We start from the raw sequence: 7,862 nt of genomic DNA on the forward strand, positions 1-7,862 counted from the left end.
TATTTATTTATTTATTTTTAAAAGTTCCTTATCTTCACCATACATGGTTGTCCAAATTAGGCATAATAATGTGTTAATTCCACAACTGCATATATCGGTTGATATCGGTATCGGTTGATATCGGTATCGGTAATTAAAGAGTTGGACAATATCGGCATATCGGATATCGGCAAAAAGCCATTATCGGACATCCCTAGTTGTTTCTTTCTGTTATTAATATTCTGGTTCCTACATTATATATCAATATATATCAATACAGTCTGCAAGGGATACAGTCCGTAAGCACACATGATTGTCCGTGCTGCTGCTCCACTAATAGTACTAACCTTTAACAGTTAATTTTACTCATTTTCATTAATTACTAGTTTCTATGTAACTGTTTTTATATTGTTTTACTTTCTTTTTTATTCAAGAAAATGTTTTTAATTTAGTTATCTTATTTATTTATTTTTTTTTTAAAGTACCTTATCTTCACCATACCTGGTTGTCCAAATTAGGCATAATAATGTGTTAATTCCACAACTGCATATATCGGTTGATATCGGTATCGGTTGATATCGGTATCGGTAATTAAAGAGTTGGACAATATCGGCATATCGGATATCGGCAAAAAGCCATTATCGGACATCCCTAGTTGTTTCTTTCTGTTATCAATATTCTGGTTCCTACATTATATATCAATATATATCAATACAGTCTGCAAGGAATACAGTCCGTAAGCACACATGATTGTGCGTGCTGCTGCTCCACTAATAGTACTAACCTTTAACAGTTAATTTTACTCATTTTCATTCATTACTAGTTTCTATGTAACTGTTTTTATATTGTTGTACTTTCTTTTTTATTCAAGAAAATGTTTTTAATTTAGTTATCTTATTTTATTATTATTTTTAAAAAGTACCTTATCTTCACCATACATGGTTGTCCAAATTAGGCATAACAATGTGTTAATTCCACAACTGCATATATCGGTTGATATCGGTATAGGTTGATTTTGGTATCGGTAATTAAAGACTTGGACAATATCGGAATATCGGATATCGGCAAAAAGCCATTATCGGACATCCCTAGTTGTTTCTTTCTGTTATTAATATTCTGGTTCCTACATTATATATCAATATATATCAATACAGTCTGCAAGGGATACAGTCCGTAAGCACACATGATTGTGCGTGCTGCTGGTCCACTAATAGTACTAACCTTTAACAGTTAATTTTACTCATTTTCATTCATTACTAGTTTCTATGTAACTGTTTTTATATTGTTTTACTTTCTTTTTTATTCAAGAAAATGTTTTTAATTTAGTTATCTTATTTTATTTTATTTTTTAAAAAGTACCTTATCTTCACCATACATGGTTGTCCAAATTAGGCATAATAATGTGTTAATTCCACGACTGTATATATCGGTTGATATCGGTATCGGTTGATATCGGTATCGGTAATTAAAGAGTTGGACAATATCGGAATATCGGATATCGGCAAAAAGCCATTATCGGACATCCCTATTTATGATGATAGGCGATTAGCTCTGGAAAACATAGCAATGATCATAAAATGGCAAGATTAGTTAACAAATATTGAAGGAAGGAGCGTTTTTAGCCTCAGAGTAAGCTAGCTTAGCAATTAGCTTAGTTTTTTGTAAACCAGGGAGTCAGGGCACTGACATTACATTAAGTTGCCGGCACTAAAAAAAGTGTTATACTTGTAGCTTTCTTTTGGTGGCCCAATGCAACAGAGGTGTTTAGCTAAAGTCTCAGTTAACTGAAAAAAAATAATAGTGTATTAGTAACACAAACTATTAAATGGCTCAATGCATCTCGTTTTATAACATTCTTTCTTGTTATGGAAGTATAAAAAAAGTGATTTAGGAACTTAACTGCTTCTTGAACATGGATCATAAATACAAAAGTGTGTATATTGCTGCAAAATGTCTCAATAAGAAACAATATAAACTTAAATAATGAGTTCACAGCCTGGACAAAAGTCCATATTTTAGTAAAAGTGTGTATACTTTAAATACAAAGTGCTATACAATACTGTATAACAGAAACAAACAAGGGGGTAATAGATCAACTTTGTATTTAATAACAAAACAACAACAAGCTGTCCTCGTTGGCAGCAGCCCTGCAGGCACGCACACACACTGTCACTAGCCGTGTGGTGCACCTCACAAAACTCTTCACTTTAACAGGCAGGTTTCTGCAATAATTAGGAATAACAAATTTAATAAAAATGCCTTGTTGGTTAATCTACTTGGAGAGCAAGGTGTTTTCTTAGGTGAAAAAAAAAACTTTGAGAACCACTAGCTTAGCGGTTAGCATGGCTTCTCCTGATCTCCTCGTCAAACCTTCAGAGATTAGTTTATTTTATTAGTTATAATTGTGTTTATTTCTCGCTTTTTAGGTGAGGATTTGTAGGAGTGATTCTCCGTCAAGGAAGGAGCGTTTTTAGCCTCTGAGTAAGCTAGCTTAGCAATTAGCTAAAGTCTCAGTTAACTGAAAAAAAATAATAGTGTATTAGTAACACAAACTATTAAATGGCTCAATGCATCTCGTTTTATAACATTCTTTCTTGTTATGGAAGTATACAAAAGTGATTTAGGAACTTAGCTGCTTCTTGAACATGGTTCATTAATACAAAAGTGTGTATACTGCTGCAAAATGTCTCAATAAGAAACAATATAAACTTAAATAATGTGTTCCCAGCCTGGACAAAAGTCCATATTTTAGTAAAAGTGTGTATACTTTAAATACAAAGTGCTATACAATACTGTATAACAGAAACAAACATGGGGTAATAGATCAACTTTGTGTTTAATAACAAAACAACAACAAGCTGTCCTCGTTGTCAGCAGCCCTGCAGGCACGCACACACACTGTCACTAGCCGTGTGGTGCACCTCACAAAACTCTTCACTTTAACAGGCAGGTTTCTGCAATAATTAGGAATAACAAATTTAATAAAAATGCCTCGTTGGTTAATCTACTTGGAGAGCAAGGTGTTTTCTTAGGTGAAAAAAAAACTTTGAGAACCACTAGCTTAGCGGTTAGCATGGCTTCTCCTGAGCTCCTCGTCAAACCTTCAGAGATTAGTTTATTTTATTAGTTATAATTGTGTTTATTTCTCGCTTTTTAGGTGAGGATTTGTAGGAGTGATTCTCCGTCAAGGAAGGAGCGTTTTTAGCCTCAGAGTAAGCTAGCTTAGCAATTAGCTTAGTTTTTTGTAAACCAGGGAGTCAGGGCAGTGACATTACATTAAGTTGCCGGCACTAAAAAAAGTGTTATACTTGTAGCTTTCTTTTGGTGGCCCAATGCAACAGAGGTGTTTAGCTAAAGTCTCAGTTAACTGAAAAAATGTAATAGTGTATTAGTAACACAAACTATTAAATGGCTCAATGCATCTCATATTATAACATTATTTTTTGTTATGGAAGTATAAAAAAGTGATTTAGGAAGTGCTTCTTGAACATGGTTCATTAATACAAAAGTGCGTATATTGCTGCAAAATGTCATATTTTTGCTGAAAGGATTTAGTAGAGAACATCGACGATAAAGTTCGCAACTTTTGCTCGCTGATAAAAAAAGCCTTGCCTGTACCGGAAGTAGCGTGACGTCACAGGTTGTGGAGCTCCTCACATCTGCACATTGTTTACAATGATGGCCGCCAGCAGCGAGAGCGATTCGGACCGAGAAAGCGACGATTTCCCTGATAATTTGAGCGAGGATGAAAGATTTGTGGATGAGGAAAGTGAGAGTGAAGGATTAGAGGGCAGTGGAAGCGATTCAGATAGGGAAGATGCGGTGAGAGGCGGGTGGGACCTGATATTCAGCTGGGAATGACTACAACAGTAAATAAACACAAGACATATATATACTCTATTAGCCACAACACAACCAGGCTTATATTTAATATGCCACAAATTAATCCCGCATAACAAACACCTCCCCCCTCCCGTCCATATAACCCGCCAATACAACTCAAACACCCGCACAACACACTCAATCCCACAGTCCAAAGTACCGTTCACCTCCGCAAAGTTCATACAGCACATATGTTTCCCCAAAGTTACGTACGTGACATGCACATAGCGGCACGCACGTACGGGCAAGCGATCAAATGTTTGGAAGCCGCAGCTGCGTACTCACGGTAGCGCGTATCCAACTCAAAGTCCTCCTGGTAAGAGTCTCTGTTGTCCCAGTTCTCCACAGGCCAATGGTAAAGCTTGACTGTCATCGTTCGGGAATGTAAAGAATGAAACACCGGCTACGTGTTTGTGTTGCTGCAGCCGGCCGCTAATACACCGCTTCCCACCTACAGCTTTCTTCTTTGCTGTCTCCATTGTTCATTAAACAAATTGCAAAAGATTCACCAACACAGATGTCCAGAATACTGTGGAATTTTGCGATGAAAACAGACGACTTAATAGCTGGCCACAATGTTGTCCCAAAATGTCCGCTACAATCATCATACCGAGACGTTTTCAGCCGGATATTTCCCAGGAAATTTAAAATGTCACTTTATAAGTTAACCCGGCCGTATTGGCATGTGTTGCAATGTTAAGATTTCATCATTGATGTATAAACTATCAGACTGCGTGGTCGCTAGTAGTGGCTTTCAGTAGGCCTTTAAATAATGTGTTCCCAGCCTGGACAAAAGTCCATTATTTAGTAAAAGTGTGTACACTTTGAACACAATAAAGTGTGATACAGGACTGTATAACAAAAACAAACAAGGGGGTAATAGATCAACTTTCTATTAAATAACAAAACAACAACAAGCGGCCCTGCAGGCACGCACACACACTGTCACTAGCCGTGTGGTGCACCCACAAAACTATTCACTTTAACAGGCAGGGTTCTGCAATGATTAGGAATAATACATTTTAAAAATGCCTTGTTGGTTAATCTATTTGGAGAGCAAGGTGCTTTCTTAGGCAGTACTAGCTTCAGAGTAAGCTAGCTTAGCAATTAGCTTAGTTTTTTGTGAACCAGGTAGTCGGGGAATTATAATAATAATAATAATAATAATAATAGCTTTTATTTGTAGAAAGCACTTTATATTGAGCAAAACTCAAAGAGCTAGTGTATTAAAAATGAATAAAAAGATAATAAAATAAAACAATAAAAATAAAAACTAGAACAGCCTAATAGCCAGAACTAGCACGCATAAATCTAAAAAATGGCTTTTTTTTTTTAAAAAAGAAGGGTTTTTAAGCCTTTTTTAAAAGCATCCACAGTCTGTGGTGCCCTCAGGGGGTCAGGGAGAGCGTTCCACAGACTGGGAGCTGCGGAGCGGAAAGTTCCCATTGTTCGTAGCATTAAGTTGCCGGCACTAAAAAAAAAAAAATTGTTAAACTTGTAGCTTTCTTTTGGTGGCCCGACGCAACGGAGGTGTTTAGGTAAAGTCTCAGTTGTCTTCCTACGACACATCAAAACATCATTTTCTAGTAAAATGACGAGAGTGCGGAAATACGACCATATCACACCAACTCTCAAATCCCTTCACTGGCTTCCTGTTCCACTCAGGAAAGTCTCCCTACTAACCCACCAGTGCCTCCATGGAAATGCCCCCCTTTACCTTAAAGAACTACTCACCCGCAAATCCTCCGGACAGGCTAACCTCCTCCAAACCTCAGAGGACAAAGCTACGAACAATGGGAGACCGGGCTTTCTGCTCCGCCGCTCCCAGTCTGTGGAACGCTCTCCCTGACCACCTGAGGGCACCACAGACTGTGGATGCTTTTTAAAAAAAGGCTTAAAAACCCTTCTAATTTGCATGTTAATAACCAACTAATTCCCCATACTAAAGTGTGACCCAAAATTGCAATAATAAACATATGTTTAATGTACCGTCATTTTTGTTGCTGTTAAATAAAGCCAATAATGCCATTTTTTGTGGTCCCCTTTATTTAGAAAAGTATCGAAAAGTATCGAAATACAATTTGGTACCGGTACCAAATTATTGGTTTCAGGTCAACTATACTATGCACCTAAAAGTGTGTTTCTAGGGATGATCAATGGGAGACCGGGCTTTCTGCTCCGCCGCTCCCAGTCTGTGGAACGCTCTCCCTGACCACCTGAGGGCACCACAGACTGTGGATGCTTTTAAAAAAAGGCTTAAAAACCTTTCTTTTTGTAAAAAAAAAAGCCTTTTTTTTTTAAATATATGCACACTAGTTTTAGCTACTTGGCTGTTGTAGTTTTTATTTGTATTTATGTTTTATTATCTTTTTATTTTTATTTTATCTGACTGATCCGCCGTCTTCTTTTTACGCTTCCGTCTGCATTCTATTCATGATCTGGACTACTCGGGCATATTTTAACGTCTTTGCGCGCGTGTGCACGTGTTGCAACCTGGTTGACGTGTGTGTGTGTGCGTGCGTGTGTGTGTGTGTGTGTGTGTGTGTGTGTGTGTGTGTGTGTGTGTGTGTGTGTGTGTGTGTGTGTGTGTGTGTGTGTGTGTGTGTGTGTGTGTGTGTGTGTGTGTGTGTGTGTGTGTGTGTGTGTGTGTTAATGAGAGAGCTGAGACGTTGGGTGAGTGACAGGGCTCATGAATAGTGATGGCCGACAGCTGCTCATTAACCACCAGACGCTATGACTGCTTACACACGTACACATACACACGCACACACACGTACACACACACACTTTCATAACCACACAGGGTCGTGCAGATGTGTCGCACAAAACCACTTGAATCCCCTTCATCTGGCTCCCATGTGGCCGCTGCTTTTCCCCGGGTGGCGTTATTAGCGCGGCAAGGCTCTCACCTGTGCTGCATCATGGCGACTCTATATAAAGACCACAAGCAACCTTGGAATAAAGTTAGGTTCCAACACAAAGTCGCACATTCTTTCACACAACCCAAAAGCAGTGAGGTTGTCACGTTGTGTAAATGGTCAATAAAAAGAGAATACAATGATTTGCTAATCCTTGTCAGCTTATATTCATTGAATAGACTGCAAAAACAAGATATTTAACGTTCACACTGAGAAACTATGCTATTTTTTGCAAGTATTAGCTCATTTGGAGTTTGATGCCCGCAACATGTTTCAAAAAAGCTGGCACAAGTGGCAAAAAAGACCGACAAACTTGAGGGATGCTCATCAAACACTTATTTGGAACATCCCACAGGTGAACAGGCTAATTGGGAACGGGTGGGTGCCATGATTGGGTATAGAAGCAGCTTCCAAGTCGTTCACAAACAAGGACGGGGGCGAGGGTCACCACTTTGTCGACAAATGCCTGAGCAAATTGTTTAAGAACAACATTTCTCAAACAAGCTACTGCAAGGAATTTAGGGATTTCACCATCTACGCTCCGTAATATCATCAAAAGGTTGAGAGAATCTGAAGAAATCACTGCACGTAAGCCATGATATTACGCACCTTTGAGCCCTCAGGCGGTACTGCATCAAAAAGCCACATCGGTGTGTAAAGGATATCACCACATGGGCTCAGGAAGACTTCACAAAACCACTGTCAGTAACCACAGTCGGTCGCTACATCTGTAAGTGCAAGTTAAAACTCTACCATGCAAAGCCAAAGCCATTTATCAACAACACCCAGAAACGCCTCCGGCTTCCCCGGGCCCAGAGTTCATCTAAGATGGACTGATGCAACTGGAAAAGTGTTCTGTGGTCTGACGAGTCCACATTTCAAATTGTTGTCGGAAACTGTGGACGTCGTGTCCTCCGGACCGAAGAGGAAAAGAACCATCCGGATTGTTCTAGGCGCAAAGTGTAAAAGGCAGCATGTGTGATGGTATGGGGGTGTATTAGTGCCCAAGACGTGGGTAACTTACACATCTGTGAAGGCGCCATTAATGCTGAAAGGTACATACAACTTTTGGAGCAACATATG

This window comes from Entelurus aequoreus, linkage group LG19 (assembly GCF_033978785.1).
Source record: "Entelurus aequoreus isolate RoL-2023_Sb linkage group LG19, RoL_Eaeq_v1.1, whole genome shotgun sequence".
In the NCBI taxonomy this organism is placed as follows: domain Eukaryota; kingdom Metazoa; phylum Chordata; class Actinopteri; order Syngnathiformes; family Syngnathidae; genus Entelurus; species Entelurus aequoreus.